The following is a 20,337-nucleotide window of genomic DNA, read 5'->3' on the forward strand; positions in this document are numbered from 1 at the left end:
ATCAGGGTGACACAGAAGGGCATGGAAGAGGAAGTGAAGGCCTCTTGGAGGAGATATACCTTCAATAAGGTTTTGAAAGTGGGGAGAGTAATTGTCTTCTGGATATGAAAAGGGAAAGCGATCCTCATCGTCTCAAAAACGGCCCCCATTTTGGAGTAATTTAAATAACCCAAATCCACAATGCAGGGCTGGTTTACAGGGAACCCATTTCAGTATCTGTGGAATAGCACATCTGTGGGAAATACACTGCTTTGCCCACCAAGGACTTCACATTTCACAGAAAATGCATCAGCCAATCAGGAGGAGAAGTCATGTTTTCTATAGGGCTCATCATCCCATCTCCCTCCTGGACCTCAAACTAATGGAAGGATCAAACTCCCTCTGCTCATTTGCAAGAATTCTCCTTCAGTCTCACAGCACCTTGTCCCAGTATTGTCAGCCTTGGCCCCACCATTAAATTGAAGCAGCTGGATGGAACATGTGGTCCCCAAAGGGAGCTCCGCTCCAATCACTGAAGCCAGGCGAGGGCTCAACTCCCTCTATTATAATTAGACCACAAGCAACTCCATTTCAAAGGAGCGGGGGGTTCCCCCTTAAGCCCTCCAAGGCCCAGGAATTCTACGCTAATGGGCACATTTTCCTCTTGATGCAAGTGGAGAGTCTCCTTGATGACAACCAAGTCCACATGACTGGAAAATGGTCTCTGAGGGGGGTGGGGACAGCCCAAGACTCAGGTGGGTTCGGAAGCAGGAATCAAGGCAGAGGGAGTTTGGTACTCAACATAAAGATAACAGGAGCCATAGCTTCACCGGACACTGGACAGACCATCTGAGAACTGGACTATCTGGTCTGAAACCAGGCCAGCTGTCACTTAACGACACTTGGAGATTTCTCTCCTCCTGCTCTCAGCCCAACCTCCCCCTCAGAAAACTTCCCTTCCCCCAGCAAACCCTAATTAGACATCCAGACTGAGAAAATGACATTAAGTTTAGAAGAACAAATGATAAGACTTTGGGCAAGTCACTCAACTTCTCTGTGCCCCATTTCCCTCATCTATAAAATGGGGATTAATACTGCGAGTCCCATGTGGGAAATGGATTTAGTCCAACTTGATTAGCTTGTATACTCACCAGCATTTAATACTGTGCCTGGTGCATAGTAATAATAATGATAATTAATAATTGTGGTATTTGTTAAGTACTTACTACATGCCAGGCACTCTACTAAGCACTGGGGTAGATATAAGATAATCAGTTGGACCCAGTCCCTGTGCCACATAGAGCTCCCAGTCTTAATCCCCATTTTACAGATGAGGTAATTTAAGCACAGAGAAATGAAGTGACTTGCCCAAGGTCACACAGCAGATGAGTGGTAGAGCCAGAGTTAGAACCCAGTTCCTTCTGACACCCATGCACTAGTCCAGGAAAAGGATGTTAGCCTTAGCCTTAACAATCTTCTATTCCCTTTGACTCTGTCAATCACTGTCGCTCCTCTAATGCAAATCTTCTCACTGTCCTGTCTCACCGCTGACCCCTCACCCATGTCCTGCCTCTGGCCTGGAATGTCCTCCCTCCTCAAATCTGACAGACAACTACTCTCCCCGACTTCAAAGCCTTATTGAGGGAACATCTCCTTCAAGAGGTCTCCCCAGACTAAGCCCCACTTTTCCGTTATCTTCCACTTCCTTCTGCGTCACCCTGACAAACTCCCTTTGCTCTTCCCCCGTCCCAGCCCCACAGCACTTATGTACATATTTGTAATTTTATTTATTTGTGTCGATGTCTGTCTCCCCCCTTTTAGATTGTAAGCTCATTGTGGGTGGGGCAGTCACTGTTTATTGTTGTATTGTACTTTCCCAGGTGCTTATTACAGTGCTCTGCAAAGAGTAAGTCTTCAATAAATACAACTGAATGAATGAATGAATGAATGAATGAGGGGTGGGGAGGCATTGGATAGGAGTGAGTTGATGGGGGCTGGCACAGCGGAAGGGGGATGATGAGTGGCTCTGGGACAGGATTACAGGGATGGGGCAGGGAGGAGGAACAGAGACAGCACAAGGGGTGGGGAGGGGTTGGGTGGATGAGGGGAGGACTGGGATAAGCTGACTGGAGGGGGGAAATTAAAGGGTCATGGTCGGGTCAGTGAAGTTTAAGGGTTGTAGGTGAGGTAAAAGCAGTCAATCAACCAACTGGCCAACACTAGTTTCTTTTTATGATATTTGTTAAGTGCTTACTATGTGTCAAACACTATTCTAAGCACTGGAGTAGATACAAGTGAATTAGGTTAGCCACAGTCTCTGTCTCTGATAGGGCTCATATTTTAAATAGAAGGGAGAACAGGAGAACTGTGGCACAGAGAAGTTAAGTGACTTGCTCAAGGTCACAAAGCAAGCATTTAGCAAAGCTGGGTTTAGAATTCAGGTCTTTTGACTCCCAGGCCCATGTTCTTTCCACTAAGCCATGCTGCTTCTCTGCTTCTTTATTGAGCACTCACTATTTGTAGAGAACTATACTTGGCACTTGGAAGAGTACAACAAACTGTAAGCTCCTTGAGGGCAAGGATTGTGTCTACCGATTGTACTGTGCTCTCCTAAGTGCTTAGTACAGTGCTCTGAACTCAGTGGGTGCTCAATAAATTTCACTGGTTAATTGTGGCTGGGGATGGGAGAGAAACAAAAAAGGAGAAAAGGGAGTTAAGGAGGGACATTCAAGATGGTGGCTAGTCATGGGAGGTAGTTTGTGTGAGGAGAGAAAGAAAGAGAGACACACAGAGATGCAGAAAGGCAAACTGAGATAGCTAGAGACAGAGGGGACAGAAAGTGGGAGAGCCCCTCCCACCCCACAAACATCATAACCCCTCCACCCATTCCTCAGCTTCTTTCTCCAATCACCCTGCCCCTCTCTCTGTGACCACTCTTGTCACAGTATCTCCCTCCCACCCTCACTCCATCCCCCACCAGCTCAGTTTACTATCCAGTTCCAACAGCCAGTGTCCACTGGGCCAGCTGTCCGTTGGGCATAAAAAAGTGTTCTGTACCTTGGGACCAGGCCATCGTCTGACTGCCTTCTTATTTCCCATAGTCCAGACCTGCTTTCCCTATTCATTTATTCATTCAGTCATAATTATTGAGTGCTTACTGTGTGCAGAGCACTGTACTAAGCACTTGGGAGAGTTCAACCCAACACTATAACAGGCACATTCCCTGCCCACAACGAGCTTACAGTCTAGAGGGGGAGACAGACATTAATATTAATTAATTAAATATGTGAGTAGCTGAATGTTAGTGTGCGTGAATGTGTCTGAGGGTAACAGTGTGAGTGAATGTGTGAGTGGGTGTGCGTGAGCAGCTGAGTGTGAGTGTTCAACCCAGCCTTGCACAAAGGAGGAGGCCCGCTGGGGCTGAGCCACCTATGAGGAAGGTTTCTGACTAAAGAAACATCTAGGGCATTCCACCAGGTCGACAGGCCCAGGCAAGAATCCTGAAAAATAGCAGATTAACATGGCTGTCAAAGACTGCAGTGGCTACAGAGGCTGGATTATGGTGATGTGGCACAGCACTGACACTCTGCTGCAGAGCCATTGAGCCCGTAAAATCTTGGCGTGCACTTTGCATGTGCTGTACTCCTGCCTGCCTACCTACTTGTGTCCTCAGTGCCTCAGTGGGATCATGCCCAGCAAGGAAAAGAGAGTGTGGGGTTTTTTCACAAGCCACTGGCGATATTAGCAAATCCTTAGCACAGGTTCTCAGTGCCAAAGCCTAAGGACCCAGCCTTTCTCCGGGATTCTCAAGAAGAGATGATATGTGGTGGTAATAATAATAATACTTAAGCACTTATTATATGCCAGGCACTGTGCTAAGCACTGGGGTGCTTACAAGAAAATCGGGTTGGACACAGTCCCTGTCCCACACAGGGCTCACAGCCTTAAACCTCATTTTACAGATGAGGTAACTGAGGCCCAGAAAAGTGAAGTGACTTGCCCGAGGTCAGATCAGTGGCGGTGCCGGGATTGGAATCCATGACCTTCTGACTCCCAGGCCCACCCACACTCTATCCACTACACCATGCTGCTCCTCATTTGTATATGTATGAGGAGAGAGAGAAAGAGAGATGGTTGTCGGCATTCAAAGATGACCCCAGTGAAGGTGAAGTTCTCTGATGACTGTGTGAGTGTCTGAAAAAGCCAGTGTGGAACCCACAGATCTGACCACCTTCTGCACAAAAAAACACTGTCCCTTGTTGGGTTGTTTAAGAGACTAATGTTATCATCACTATATGTAGAACACTGCATTGGGTGCCTATTGTGTGTCTATCTGCACTGTACTAGATGCCTGAGAGAGCATACTTGAAAGCTCTTAGGGCTGAAAGGGAAGGAGAGCTTCTCTCCGCCCACCCTCCCTTCACCCCGTCCGCCACTGCCCATCTCCAGTGACAAGTCCTGCGGGTGACAAGGCTTTGTTTATATTCAATCCCTTCTCAGGAATCTTCTCGAGGGTCTGTTTCTCCCTCACCACGACCCCATCTCCAGAGGCCCTGGAGGGCCGATGTACTCATGACACCAACCCCAGGGAACATCTGGGCTCTCCAGTTGTCACCCCCAGGACAATTTACTGGAGATCTGTTATCCAGGATGCACAATGTCCAGTAGGCCTAGGTTGATAATGCTTGATATCCACAGGGCCAGCCGGCCAACAATCAACCAACTAGTCAACACTATTTATTGAGCATCCATTATGTGCAGAGATCTATATATGTGAGAAGCAGTGTGGTCTAGTGGGAAGAGCACGGGCCTGGGAGTCAGAGGACCTGGGTTCTAATCCCAGTTCCACTACTTACCGGTATGTGACCTCAGACTAGTCACTTAGCTTCTCTGTGCCTCAGTTCCCTCATCTGTAAAATGGAGATCCAACACCTGTTCTCCCTCTTACTTAAACTGTGAGGCCCACCTGGGGCCTGATTATCTTGAATCTACCCCAGCACTCAGTATGGCATTTGGCACTTAACAAATATTATTATTATAATTATCACAATTATTATCTATACTAAGCACTTGGGAGAGTACAATAGACTGTAAACTCCTTGAGGGCAGGGACTGTGTCTACAAATTGAACTGCACTCTCTCATGTGCTTAGTATAGTGCATTCCTCAAAATAAACACTCATTCAATTGCATCAATTGATTGATAAAATAGAATTAGTCTACATGTTCCCTGCAGTCAAGATTTTATTCTACTAAGGGAGGCAAACACTATAACAAATTTCAGAATGAAGGAGGAAGGAAAGGGGTCTTCCTTTTTAAATCTCCATTTGATGATGGCATCAGTCTCCTGCCTTATATACCTGTCTACAGTCTCTGCTCTCTCCAGTCCATATTTCATTCGGTTCAAGATCATTTTTCTAAAATGAGGTTCTGGACCTGTCTACCCACTCCCCAAAAATCTCCAGTGGCTGCCCATCCATCTCTGCATCAAACAGAAACTCCTGACCATTGCCTTTAATGCACTCGATCAACTCTCTCCCTCTTACTTATCCACTCTCTTCTCCCTAGTGGAACGAGTGTGTACCTAGGAGTCCAAGGACTTGGGTTCTAATCTCAGCTCCACCACTTGTCTGCTGTGTGACCTTGGGCAAGTCACACGAATTCTCTGTGCTTCAGTTTCCTCATTTGTAAAATGGAAATTAAGAGGGTGAGCCCCATGTGGGACACGAACTGTGCTTAACCTGATTAGCTGGTATCAACCCCAATACTTAGTACTGTGCCTGGTTCATAGTAAGTACTTAACAAATACCATAAAGAATAAAAATAAAAAATAAAGTCCTTCTATGGTCACACCTTCTTCAGGAGACCTTCCCTAATTAATTTCTACTTTCCATACCTCTCATATCCCCAAACTCCCACATCAGCACTTTGTGCCACTTAAACATTCTTAAGTATTCATAAAGTCTTTTAACACTTACATACATATTTTATATATTCTAATACTTCATCTTTTCTAAATGTGTAGTGCCTATCTCCCTCATTAGACTGTAAACCCCTAGAACAGAGGAATCATGTCTTCTAGTTTTATTGTACTTCCCCCAGTGAATCAGTGGTATTAATTGAGTGGTCTAGTGGATAGAGCATGGGCCTGGGAGTCAGAAGGCCATGTGTTCTAATCCTGTCTCCACCACTTGTCTGCTGTGTGGCCTTGAGCAAGTCATTTCACATTTCTGTGCCTCAGTTACCTCATATTGAAAATGAGGATTAAGATTGTGAGCCCCATGCGGGATAGGACCTGCATCTAACCCGATTTACTTGTATCCACCCCAGCACTAGTACAGTGCCTAGTATGTAGTAAGCTCTTAACAAGAAGCAGCGTGGCTCAGTGGAAAGAGCACGGGTTTTAGAGTCATAGGTCATGGGTTCAAATCCCGGCTCCGCTGCTTGTCAGCTGTGTGACTTTGGGCAAGTCACTTCACTTCTCTGGGCCTCAGTTACCTCATCAGTAAAATGGGGATTAAGACTGTGAGCCCCACGATGGACAACTTGATCACCTTGTATCCTCCCCAGTGCTTAGAGCAGTGCTTTGCCCATAGTAAGCGCTTAATAAATGCCATCAAAAAATGTCATAATTATTATTATTATTCTTATATAGAGCCCTGTACTAAGCAATTGGGAGAGTACAATAGAGGTCATAGATATGATCCCTGCTCACGAGGAACTTAAAACATAATGGCAATCCCAAAAGCTTGGTACAATGCCTAGAACTTAATAGGCTCTCAATAAAGACTATTGATTGATTGATTGATTGATCCTGGAGGAGAGTTCAAGAAGACAGAAAAACAGAAAATTACAGAAACAGTGAATGTCCAAATACATAAATAGCTAGGTCGATCAATCTTGTTTATTGAGTGCTTACTGAGTGCAGAGCTCTTGGGAGAGTACAATATATCAGAGTTGGTAGACACATTCCCTGTTCACGAAAAGCTTAAAATGTGGAGGAAATGGAATAGATAAAAATATGTATTGGCTAAGTGCCTCAAAATGGGCCATTGGAATGACATAAGCTGGGGAGGTGAATAGTAGTTGTGTAAAGCCTCCAGGAGGAAATGGGCTTTTGGAGGTCGTGAAGCTGGGGGCCATTGAGGCCTGGTAGATTCGAAAGGGGAGGGGAGAAAGGACAAGCATAGATGATTGGGGATGGAGACTGAAGAGTGAGACCAGTAAGAAGACATGGGGGTAATGAAGAGTATAACCTTTAAGCTAGCTGTCATCAGGGAACATGTCTACCAATTCTGTTACATTGTACTTTTCCAGTGGCTTGTTAGAATAGTGCACCTTACACAGTAAGTGCTCAAAAAATACCATTGACTGATGGATTGATCAACTGGGGTTTGACATTGCCCCAAGGTGAACCGGGGTACCCACTATCTCAAGGTCAAATGCTATCTTGTAATTGCCCTAGCCAGCAAAGCAGAACTTGGAAGCATGGGTAGGGCACCAACCCCGGCAACAAAAACCGTTAGATTGACAGCCCAGGATGGGAATACAGAAGGTGTCCTTCAACCCCATGCCAATCAAATTAGGTATGTAGAAGCAGGGAGGGCACAGATTGGATAAACTGAGGCCATAATCTGCAATGGCCTCGGGGCACAGGTAATAATACATACCTGTGACCTCTAACCTTCTGGGTAGGGGATCGAGACAAGCAGCAGCCAGCCACGTGTCATCTCTGCCCAGAATGTGGGATTCCCGCTCTGCCTGCACCAAGTGAGGAGCTGTGGAATGGGTGACTGTCCCGCTGAAAGCCTGTGGGGCTAGAAGCTAGGGTGCTTTGCCATGGGACTGTAACGCATAAAGGTATTCCTCCTGGGTGGGAAGCGCTCATGGATGGTAGCTAGATGACTTCTTAAGTGCGAACAAGGCATAAGTGAATTCCTCCTGAATGGTAAAGTTAGTGGGCGGGACTTAGGTGTTTCGCCATGTGCAAGTAACACATAAATATATTCCTCCCAATAGGGAAGCTCTAATATCATTAAATAATCCTATTCCTCCCAGAAGGGAAGTTCAATTGGCTGCATCAAAAATAATTAAGTAATTATATCCTTCCAAACCCCTCTCAGGGTCACACCTGGAGAGTTTCCAATACTCTATCAGTCTCGGCTATGGGAGGGAGAGTCAAGCAGAGGCCTACTCATTCCATTCCTAGCTCGGGAAGTGGCTAGTGAGTGGAAGGAAATCTGCTACAAGTCAGAACTCACTTGTGCTGGGCAGCAGCTGCATGGGAGAGAGTCGAGGGCAGAGACTCAAGTTTACTGCGTGGAAGGAGGCAATGGTAAACCACTTCTGTATTTTTACCAAGAAAACTCTATGGATACTGTACCAGAAACAATTGCAGATGGAGAACAGGGCATTCTGGGAGAGATGAGTCTGTGGTGTTGCAATGGGTTGGAAATGACTCAACAGCATAAGACAAGAAGACCCTTCCCAAAAGGGAAGTTCAATTCACCTCACGGAATAAATTTTGTATAAACTCAGCCTTTCTGACCCCGGTCTCTCACTCTCATCGCACTGATTCCCAAACGAACCTGACCACGGGGGTTGGGTGACAGACGTACAAAGAAAAGGTGGAGAGGAAAAGAGCTGAAAGAGGGTTTGATGCCAGTGGTCAGGAGTGTCTGCTGGATGCACAGGGAAAAGGAAGCCATTAGAGGGGGAGTTGGCAGAGAGGAGCATTCTGATTGGCAGTTTATGATGATGATCTGGGAAGCAGGTAGGCTAGACTAAGGAAGGGAGGAGCCAGAGACAGGAAGACCAGAAAGGAGGCTGTGAGGCATGACTCCAGCTAGACTGGGGAATCTCTGAGGCACTTGTGTGACATGTGATGTGATATACTTCCTACTGCATGACTTTAAAATCCACCGCACTTCACTGGTATAACCTGCAGCAGCTGGGATCTTGTGTAAATTGCTCGAAGTTGTTTTTTCTTTCATTTTTCAAAGTCAGCTCCTTCTCCCCCTTCCCTCCCCCTCCTCCCCAGCCCCCTGCTACATATATTTAAAATGCAATTCCAGGAGAAGGCATTCCAAGGAAAATTGTTTCCAAATGCGTCCCCCAGCAGAAGTCCCAGCCCAATTCTCCTTGGGTCACGGGTTTCTTTATGGTTTCTTGGGACTTCTGGAGGTGACAAAATAGTTGGAATGTCCAGGATTTATAATCCTGCCACCTTTTGCAGCTGTGTCAGTTGGCTTGCTGGTCATGTGTGGTCACATGTTTCAAGCACCCATGGTCCTTTGCTGTCAGTTTTTGGCTGGAGGGTGTGCTATGTCTCTTTGATAAGCCACAATCCTGCTCAGCTATTTCATTTGGTTTTGCCACAGGGTTCTTTTAGGTCTACGTGGACACCCTCCCCCCCCAAATCTAAGAGTCATACATCCCAGCTCTGACACTCTCGATCTTACAGGCCAGCCACATGTAGAAAAGGTAATCCATTATTTGCATCAGATTTTCACAAATCCAAGCTCCAACAATCTAAATTCTACAGAGAAGCAGCGTGGCTCCGTGGAAAGAGCATGGGCTTTGGAGTCAGGGGTCATGGGTTCAAATCCCTGCTCTGCCAATTGTCAGCTGTGTGACTTTGGGCAAGTCACTTAACTTCTCTGTGCCTCAGTTCCCTCATCTGTAAAATGGGCGTTAAGACTGTGAACCCCACAAGGGACAACCTGATCTCCTTGTAACCTCCCCAGCGCTTAGAACGTGCTTTGCATATAGTAAGCACTTAATAAATGCCATCATTATTATTATTACTATTATAGGCTGGCATAAGGGGAAAAGTTAATCCATCATTCACATCAAGTTATCATTAAATAATATTTATTAATAACTTCTTACTAGGTGTTCAGCATTGTGCTAAGCACTGGAATAGATACAGTATAGTCAGATCAGATACAGTCCCTGTCTCACAAGAGGCTTCCAAGCTAAGAAGTGGGAAGAGCAAGTGTCTAATTTCCATTTTACAGATGAGCAAACTTAAATACAATCAATCAGTCAATTGTTTTTGTTGAGCACTTTCTATGTGCAGAGCACTGTACTAAGAACTTGGGAGTACAATGTAATAGAGTTGGTAGACAAGTTCCCTATGCACAAGGAGCTTGCAGTCCAAAGTGGGAGAAGAGAGGTTCTATAATGCAAAACTGCTGAGATGACGGTTGGGAGGATGGAACCTGAGGAGAAGAAAAATGATTGGATCCAACTACCCTCCAGGGATTTCAAAAGGGCTTTGAAGACCAGGAGGTTGACGTCTGGAAGACTTGAAGGGGGAAAGAGTTCCAAGTAGGCAGAAGGACAAGAACAAGGGGTTGGAGGTGACAGAGTCACGTTGAGTACAAGGTGTGCTGCTCAGGTTGTCTGTCTTTCTGCCCTCATCTCCCTACTCCTTAAAACCCTCCAATGGTTGCCATTCCTCTCCACATCAAGCAGAAACTCCTCCTCATCAACTTCAAGACTCTCCATCAGTTCTCTCTCCCTCCTGGTTTTGTTGTCTTATGCCGTTGAGCCATGTCCAACCCATAGCAATGCCATGGATACATCTCTCCCAGAATGCCCCACCTCCATCTGCAGTTGTTTTGGTAGTGGATCCAGAGAGTTTTCTTGGTAAAAATACTGAAGTCGTTTACCATTGCCTCCTTCTGTGCAGTAAATCTGAGTCTCCGCCCTCGATTTTTTTCCATGCTCCTGCTGCCTAGCACGGGTGAGTTTTGACTTGTAGCAGATTGCCTTCCACTTGCTAGCCACTGCCCAAGCTAGGAATGGAATGGATATGTCTCTGCTTGACTCTCTTTCCCATAATCAAGACTGGTAGAGAATTGGAAACTCTTCCGGTGTGACTTCGAGAGACACCGTGCTGGTTATCCACTTTCTTTTCCCACTGCATCCCAACCCATACCCTTTATTCTTCTTAAGCCGATCTACTATGTCTCCTCATCCCCAGCTCTCTCGCCTCTGATCTTTTGCTGGTGCCCATCCTTCTGCCTGGAGTCCCCTCCCAGTCAGCCAGTCAGTCAATCATATTTGTCCATCAGTTATATTTATTGAGCACTTACTGTGTGCAAAGCACTACACTAAGAGCTCAGGGAAGTACAATATAGCAATAAACAGACACATTCCCTGCCCACAACATGCTTATAGGCTAGAACTTACAGCCTCCAATCCAACACACAATTATCCCCATCTCCAAAGACCTTCTCTGTCAATCAGCAGTAATTATCAAGTTCCTACTGGGTACAGAGCACTGTGTTAGGCAAAAGAAAGGAGTTCAATAGAGTCAGCAGACATAATCCCTGCCCTCGAGGAGCTTACAAACCAGTTTACAAACTCCTAAAATCACATCTCTTCCATGAGGCCTATCCTGATTTATTTTTCTTCTTCCCAGGTCATATCCCTCAAAGGATGTAGCAGACAGGAGTACAAATACATCAGAATGAAATTGCTGAATAAATAACCACAATGTGACTGACTCCCAAATCTACCTCACTAGTCCTGAAAGAGAACGAGGAGTAAAATATACTGCTGTGATTTCAGGCCTTAAAAACAGGGAAGTTTGTGGTGTTGTCGACAGTGTTGGGAAAGTTATGAGAAGGAGAGGATTTGGGAGGGAAGATGAGAAGTTCAGTTTTAGACAAGTGGAGCTTTGTCTCCCTTGTTAAAAGTGTAAGCTCCTTGTGGGCATGGATCATGTCACTTGTTTTTAACAAGCATTTAGTACAGTGTCTTTTTCCCAGTGGGCGCTCAATAAATACTGTTATCATTACCAATGAGCTTAAAGGTTCCAGCAAGATGTGTGGGGAAAAGCGAGATTTCAGATGAGGAGAGTGATCAGGGCTAATGAGATCGATTTGGGGATCATGAGAAGCAGCGTGGCTCAGTGGAAAGAGCACGGGCTTTGGAGTCAGAGGTCATGGGTTAAAATCCTGGCTCTGCCAACTGTCAGCTGTGTGACTTTAGGCAAGTCACTTAACTTCTCTGTGCCTCAGTTACTTCATCTGTAAAATGGGGATTAAAATTGTGAGCCCCCGGTGGAACAACCTGATCACCTTGTAACCTCCCCAGCGCTTAGAACAGTGCATTGCACATAGTAAGTGCTTAACAAATACCATCATCATTATTATTATTATCATCTGCAGATAAGTTATTTATTCGGTTGTTTCATTGTGCTGTATTTGTTCCACTTCCTGCTCTTCCTGTTCTTCCTCCTACTTCCTCCATTTGTAAATCACTTTTGTCAATCTGCCCCATTAGACTGTAAACTACTTGAGGGCAGGGAATGTGTGATTTGCTTCTGTTGTACTTTCCCAACTGCTAATTAAAGGGATCAACTCTCAGTACCATCAATACCACTGAGTGATTGATTGACAGGGAAAACTCCCTTGAACCTCCAGTGACAGCAACATTGAGCACTTTCTGCAGCAGGGCCCAGGGGCAGGAACAGCGGCTCCTGGTCACCAGTAAGAGTTTTGGACGTTATCCCAAGACAACAAGCAGTTTGTGTCAATGAACTTGACTCAACCCTGAAAATACAGTCCTCTAGACTGTAAGCTCTTGTCTGCTAATTCTCTTCTACTGTACTCCCCCAAGCGCATAGTACCATGCTCTGCACATAGTAAGCACTCAATAAATATGATTGATTGATTGGTTGATTGATAGAGTGGGAAGGCTGAGGGGACTTCCTAGGGAGGGAATGGGGATATCAGGGGGCTTATTCTTCCCTCTGCTACCGAACATCGTGATCCCTGTAGCTTGACGTCTGTCTCAGTCTAGCCAGGGAGCCTCATTACAGTGGTAAACTCTAGTCTGTAAACTCCACCTCTGGACTGTAAGATCCTTGTGGGCAAGGATTGGGTCTACCTATTCTATTGTATTGTACTCTTCCAGTATTTAATCCAGTGCTCTGTGTAAGGCAAGCACTCAAAAAATATCATTGTTTGATTTATTGATAGACAGCAAGTGCCCAATCCTTCTAGGAAGCCCCCTCTAGGGAAAGCTAAACTGGGGACTGGTGTCTAAGAGGAGGTCCCCGATCGCCTGGCTGGGATTGGTTGGCTTGGCCAGAATGGGTTGTATTCCCTGCCTCTTTTACTCTCCTTCCCTGAAAACATGGCCACCTTCCCCACCCGCTCCTCTGGTCCTGGGGCCCTACACTCCTGTGGTGGAGAGAAGAGCTCCCAAAGCTGCTCTCCCCTCTCAGTTCCCCTGTGGTAGGACCTGAAGCCCCACAGGGAGGAGATTGCGGGGGGATGCTTGGATCAGCAGCTGAAGAGAGGTTGGAATCCTCTGGTACACCCTGGGGAGAAATGGGGAGCAGGAAAACAAAAGGGAGAGAGAATAGAGAGGGAGGGGAGTGGGGAATTGATCAATTGATTGATTACATTGCACTTACTGGGTACAGAGCACTGTACTAAGCAATTGGGAAAGTACAATATACCATAGTTGGTAGACCCGTTCCCTGCCCACATTGAGTTTACAGACTAGAATAAAGGGAAGAAATGCAAGAGGAAAAACGAGGGAAAGGGAAGGGAAGGGGAAAGAAGGGGAAGAGGAAGGGAGAGGGAAAGATAAAATGGCAAGAAAAGAGGGAAAGGGGAGGGGAAAGGGCAAATGGAAGGAAAAGAGGGAAATGGAAGGAAAAGAGGGAAATGGAAGGAAAAGAGGGAAAAGGGAAGAGAGGAAAGGGAAAGGGAAGCAGGAAAGAGAAGGAAGATGGGGAAGAGGGAAAAGAATGGGGAAAAGGAAAATGGGAGGGGCAGATGAAGGGGAAGAGGGAAGGGAAGGGGGAAGAGAAAAGAGGGAGAGAAGAGGAACTGCGCCCACTCCTCACCATGCTAGGGAATCTACGCTGCTGGGGCAGATTTTTAGCCTCAACCCTCGGCCAGCCACTAGTGAGTAAATGGCCGGTGGATCTGACCCTCCAACTCTGATGACTCCCTGAGGTCCTGGGATGGGGTGTCTTCTGGGCTGTGAACCCACTGACTCCTGGGGTCGCCTCTCCTGACCTGGGACAGCAAGCAGAATCACCTGTTTTAGCCATCCCAGTTTCTGTGGAAACTCCCCTGTGAAGGTCCCTGCAGGAGTCCATTTTAGTGTCTTTTTTGCCTGGTTCCTCAGAGTCTGCCCTTTTCCTGGGCCGATATGGGCCAGGTGACCCTGAGTTGTTCCCTTAAGGGTCCCTTGGATTCCACTGGTGGGGTCTTCCTCTCTTCCTATTCACTGTCTTCCAGGACAGTGCAGCTGCCCCTGCCACCTCCAGCAACAACCTCAACCAGGAGCCCCGTTTCTGGTCAACCACATGTGCTGGGCCTCTCCCTCCTCTCTAGCTCCCCCCTTTCTCCCACCACCGTTGGCCTGTTCCTCTTCCACCCATCCCCCACTGCCAGCAACCCCTGCCTAATGCACATTTGCCAGCAACCGAATTAAACACCTGACTTAACGATGTGGGCCACCTGTCCTCCATGAAGGCAACCGCTTGGGACCATGTTCCCCTCTGTGTGTTCTCCTCTGGCCCAGCTGGGGGAGCCCCAGTTCCCACCTCCAGTCCACAGTGGCCACCATCCGTCCCCAACACTCTGGATTCACTGTGGCACAGACACCTTCCTGAAGGGACTGAGGCACCTTTTCTATCCCTGGGTTGGTCACCCTTAGCTCCGGTCCCCCCAGAGCAGGCAGTTTGAATATTTACCCTCATTTTTTACTTTTTTCAGTGCTGCCACTTCTCTACATCAATCGATCAGTTCATCAATGGTATTTATTGAGCACTTGCTATGTGTAGAGTACTTTATTAAGCACTTGAAAGAGTGCAATACAACAGAATTAGCAGACATGTTCCCTGCCCTTAGGGAGTTCCTCTGAGACCGTATCTCACTTTTTCTGCTCGGGTCTGTGGACCCTGGATTCCAGCCCTGAGGACCCCACTTTCAAAGAAACCTTACTTTCAGGAGACAGGATTGAATTTAAACTCTTGGGGGGTGGGGGGGGGGTGAAAAGAGACTTGGCTGCAGTTTTTTTCTTTTCCCCTATTTCCACCGCCTGCTTGCTTGCTCACTCCCCAAGCCCCAACTCTCCCTGAGCCTTAGAACATCTCTGAGAAGAAACTTCATCCAGAGTCTCCAGACCAGGGCTGGTCACCTTCTCTGAGGATTTACTCTCAAATCCCTTCAGCTAAGACGCAGAGATGACCATGAAGCCCTCCTAGCCATTTCATTTGCCACCCCCCAACCCCCCGGCTTGCCCCAGGTATTGTTGGGGACCACAATGAATCAAGGCAGTGTGTGATCTGATCTCTCACTGCCAGTAATCACTGAAGAGGCTCTGACTGATCCAGAGTTTCAGGCTTTCTCCAATTCTAGGAGTCTTTGGAGTTACTGTGCATGGAACTTACTGGTTGCAGTGCATCCACATGGTTTTGGGGCTTTTTTAAATGTTTTTTGTTAAGTGCTTACTATGTGCTAGGCACTGTACTAAGTGCTGGGGCAGATTCAAGTTAATCAGGTTGGATACATCCATGGGACTCACAGTCTTAATCCACGTTTTATAGATGGGGTAACTGAGGCACAGAGAAGTGAAAAGTAACATGGCCTATTGGATAGAGCATGAGTCTGGGAATCTGAAAAACCTGGGTTCTAATCCTAGCTATGCCACTTGTATGTTATGTAACCTTGGGCAAGTCACCTCACTTCTCTGTGTCTCAATTTCCTCATCTGTAAAATGGGGATTAAGACTGTGAGCCCTTATTTGGGACAGGGACTGTGTCCAACCCAATTACCTTGTATCTACCCCAGTGTTTACTACAGTGCCTGACACACAGTAAATGCTTAACAAATACTGCAGCTATTATTATAAGTGAAGTGACTTGCCCACGATCACACAACAGACAGGTGGCAGAGGTGGAGTGCTTCTGACTCTCAGACTCATGCTCTATCCACTAGAAAACACTGCTTTTCACACTGCTTTAAGATGTCCTAAATAAGGTAGGTGGTCCCAGCTTTTGGGGTTCTGTCCAGCCATGGACAGAATGGGTTTGGAATGGGATATGGGTAGAGAAGGGCACATAAGGGATCTGGTTTTATACCGTGGTGATTGTCTAAGTTTCCATCCTGCCTACCCCCACTCAGAACACATAGGGTACCCAATGCCTTCATGCCTTTATTTCTGTTTTCAGTGTCTAGTCTCCCTCCTACTTGCCTATGCTGCTGGCTCAGGAGGGGTGCCCATTTTAAAAGGATCTGGGAAGAAAGCACTAAGGCTCTGGAGAGACTCGGGGGAGGGAAAGCAGATGGGAGCTCCCCTGGGAAAACACTGGAGGAACTGTGGATTTATCCAAAATGTTTCATAGGATGGCACTGTCGCTTTGCAGAACCTGAGGAATGTCCAGACACCAAGTCTATCTGGTGACATCAAGGCCTATCACTGGCCATCCTGGGGACATCCCTCAGCCCAATGGCTGGGAATGGCAGGAAAGAGGAAGACCATTTACTATTTATTTACATTGATGTCTATCTCCCCCTCTAGACTGTTAGCTCCTTGTGGACAATGAACGTGTCTACCAACTGTTGCGTTGTACTCCCTCAAGAGCTTAGTACAGTGCCCTGCCCACAGGAAATGCTCAATAAATACCATTGATTGGTTGATTGACTGGCCTCTTCTCAGCTTTTCCCTTCATCTGTCGCAGCCCCTGCTTCTGCTTACTTCTGCAGGGGCAGTGAATGAGAGCTAATATGGAGTCCACTGGGGATGGCAGCCTGGTGACTTCATCATGATAATAATAATAATAGTAACTGTGATAATTGATAAACACTTACTATGTGCCAGTAAGCTCTGAGGTAGATTTAGGATGAGCCAAATGGATAGAGTTCCTGTCCCACAAAGGGCTTGTAGGCAAAGGAGGTGGACAAACAGGTATTTAATCACCATTTTACAGAAGAAGTAACTGAGGCACAGAGAAGTTACGTGATTTACTCAAGGTCAGACAGCAGGCAAGTGGCAGTGCTGCGATTAAAACCCAGGTTCTCTGACTCCCAGGACCATGCTTTTGCTACTGCACCAACCTCCTTTTCCCCTTCCCTTTATCTATATATTCCACCTTACTCCACCCACAAGGGAAACAGGGTGGCTAGCATGGCTCAGAGGAAAGAGCCTGGGCTTGGGAGTCAGAGGTCATGGGTTCAAATCCTGGCTCTGCCACTTGTCAGCTGTGTGACTATGGGCAAGTCACTTAACTTCCCTGTGCCTCAGTTCCCTCATCTGCAAAATGGGAATTAAGACTGTGAGCCCCATGTGGGGCAACCTGATTGCCTTGTATCCCCCCAGCGCTTAGAACAGTGCTTGGCACATAGTAAGTGCTTAACAAATGCCATCTTTATTGTTATAAAGCACAGGCCTGGGAATCAGAAGGACCTGAGTTCTATTTCCTGCTCTGCTGCTTGTCCGCTGTGTGACATTGAGCAAATCACTTCACTTCTCTGTGCCTCAACTACCTCATCTGTAAAATGGGGATTAAAGCTGTGAGCCCCATGTGGGACATGGACTGTGTCCCACCTGATTAGCTTGTATCCACCCCTGTGCTTAGTATAATGACTGGCATAGAGTAAGTGCTTAACAAATACCATTTAAAAAAAAAAGCAGGCAGCCAGAGACACAGAACTATGAAGCCTTAGGCTCTGAGGAAGGAGAAACCAGTGGGACCTCAGATTGACAAGATCTCACAAAGTCTCAGGTTCTAAATGAAACTGGGAGTCTGGGTAAGATGAAAGGAGGGAGGTAGCCTTATTCACCTTTAATTTGGCCATTATATATATATTATATATATTATATAATATATAATAATATATAATATATATTATATATATATACACACACATACATACATATATATAGGCATATGTATGTATATATGCATGTAGGTATATATGCATATACCTATATATATATGTATATATATAATATATATTTATATTTTTAAATAAACTAACATTGAAGAATACACCTCTGATGGTGAAGTTCACCTTTGAATGTATGTATGTCTAAAAAGGCCAATGTGGAATCCATAATGAGTACACAAAAAGGTTGTCTCCTGTTGCATTGTTGTCCTAAGTTTGTAGCTCTTGGAGCTCTTTTCTCTTGTGACCATCTAGTCCCCACTTTTAAAGACCAATCAACCAATCAATCATATTTATTGAGCAGTTACTATGTGTAGAGCACTGAAATAAGCGCTTGGGAGAGTACAATATATCAGAGTTAGTAGACATGTTCCCTTCCCACTGTGAGATTTAGTCTACAGGATGAGCAATCAGTCAATGGTATTGAGCTCTCACTGTGTATGGAGCACTGTACTAAGTGCTTAGGGAAGTATAATGCCACAGAGTTGGCAGAAGCAATCCCTGCCCACAAGAAGCTGACAGTCCACAGGGGAAGAGAGACATTAAAATAAAGATAGGGGAAAGAGTTTTGGTAGCTACGACTGAAAAGGGGAGAAGAATGGGGTGAAGGGAATCCAAACCCCTAAAACAAGGGTAAAGTTCAGTTAATAATAATCATGGGATCAGAATTCAGCACTGAGGTAGATACAAGTTAAGCAGATCAGACACAGTCCCTGCCCACCAAGAGGCTCCCAATCTAAAAGTTAAGAAAACAGTTATCTTCTTCCCATTTTACAGATGAGGAAACTGAGACTGTAAACTCCCTATAGGCAGGGAACGTGATAACCAACTCGTTATATTGTACTCTCCCAAATGCTTAGTATGCACATAGTAAGTGTTCAATAAATGCCACTGCTAGATTGAAACTGAGGCCCAGAAATGTGTCATTATTTGCCCAAGGTCATCAGGTAGATCAGTGGCAGTCAATCAATCAGTGGTATCTATTGAGCATTTACTGTGCGCAGAGCACTGTACTACGTGCTTGGGAAAATAGACTTCAATATTGTTTGGTAGACATCATCCCCGCCCATGTTGGAGCTGAGCCGGGACAAGAACTCGCCTCTCTAGACTTCCGGCCCCATGCCCTTTTCTCTAGGCCATGCTGCCTCCCTACTTCTGGCCACCAGCCCTGGAGAGCACAGAGTGGGAAGCCACTATCATGAATAGGAGGCCTCCGAGTGTCCTCGGCCACTACTGGGCCTGGCTCCCAACTACTGACCCATTCATTCAATCATATTTATTAGTGCTTACTGTGTGTAGAGCACTGTACTAAGTGCTTGGGAAAACACGATAGCCCAGTAATAAAAATAATGACAATTATTATTATGGTACTTGTTAAGTGCTTACTATGTGCCAAACACTGTTTTAAGTGCTGGGTTAGAAACAAGTTAATCAGGCTGGACATGGTCCCTGTCTTACATGGGGCTCACACTCTTAATCCCCATTTTACAGATGAGGTAACTGAGGCACAGAGAAGTTAAGTGACTTGCCCAGATCACACAGCAGACAAGTGATGGAGCAGGGAAAGCAGCATGGTCTAGTGGCAAGAGCATGGGAAGGGGAGTCAGAGGTCATTCAATCATATTTATTGACTGCTAACTGTATGCAGAGCACTGTATTAAGCGCTTCTGACTCTGCCACTCTGCAGTGTGACCTTGGGCAAGTCACTTCACTTCTCTGTGCCTCCGTTACCTCATCTTTAAAATGGGGATTAAGACTGTGAGCCTCATTTGGGATGGGGACTGTGTCCAACCTGATTACCTTGTAGCCAACCCAGCGCTTAAAACAGTGCTTAGCACATAGTAAGTGCTTAACAAATACCATAATTATTATTATTCTGACTCCCTGGCACTTGCTGTATCCCAAGCAGATATGTTCCCTGCCCGGACAAGCTCATGGTCTAGAACTGAAACACCAGGGGCCATTGGGCTGCCCCACCCTATCGTCCTCATCGTTTGGTGAACCAGAGAGGGAAGTGATACTCCTCGAGGGACTTTAGCTTGTTTCTCCCTTGATTTCTCCTCCTCGCTTGCCCTCCCTGCCCCCCACCCCCTCAAATGATGCCGCTATTCAGAGCAGCCCAAGGGCTGGGGAGCATGCCCCTCCCAATCAATCAATCAATCAAATTTATTGAGCGCTATTCTGTGCAGAGCACTGTAGCAAATGCCGGGAGAAAACAATAGAGTGAGTAGACACAATTCCTGCCCTCCTGCCCATGATTCCTGCCCTCTTATTGTGTGGCATTGTTTGTGCCCTCTCATTTCAACAGTGTCTCTATTGCTGAATTGCACTTTCCAAGCACTTAGTATAGTGCTCTGCACATAGTAAGCACTCAATAAATATGAATGAATGAAGGAGTGACAGACTTAAAATAAACTGTGGGTAGGGAGAAG

At 46.1% G+C, this 20,337-nt stretch overlaps 1 non-coding gene across 1 annotated transcript; it reads left to right on the forward strand.

Moving 5' to 3' along the window:
* Nucleotides 1-8,091: 8,091 nt before the first annotated feature.
* On the forward strand, nucleotides 8,092-8,229 carry LOC119920332. Its single transcript, XR_005448087.1, has one exon. It is a non-coding gene; the product is annotated as a small nucleolar RNA SNORA7 (small nucleolar RNA).
* The last annotated feature ends 12,108 nt before the right edge of the window (nucleotides 8,230-20,337 follow it).

Source organism: Tachyglossus aculeatus, chromosome X1 (genome assembly GCF_015852505.1).
Source record: "Tachyglossus aculeatus isolate mTacAcu1 chromosome X1, mTacAcu1.pri, whole genome shotgun sequence".
Lineage (NCBI taxonomy): Eukaryota > Metazoa > Chordata > Mammalia > Monotremata > Tachyglossidae > Tachyglossus > Tachyglossus aculeatus.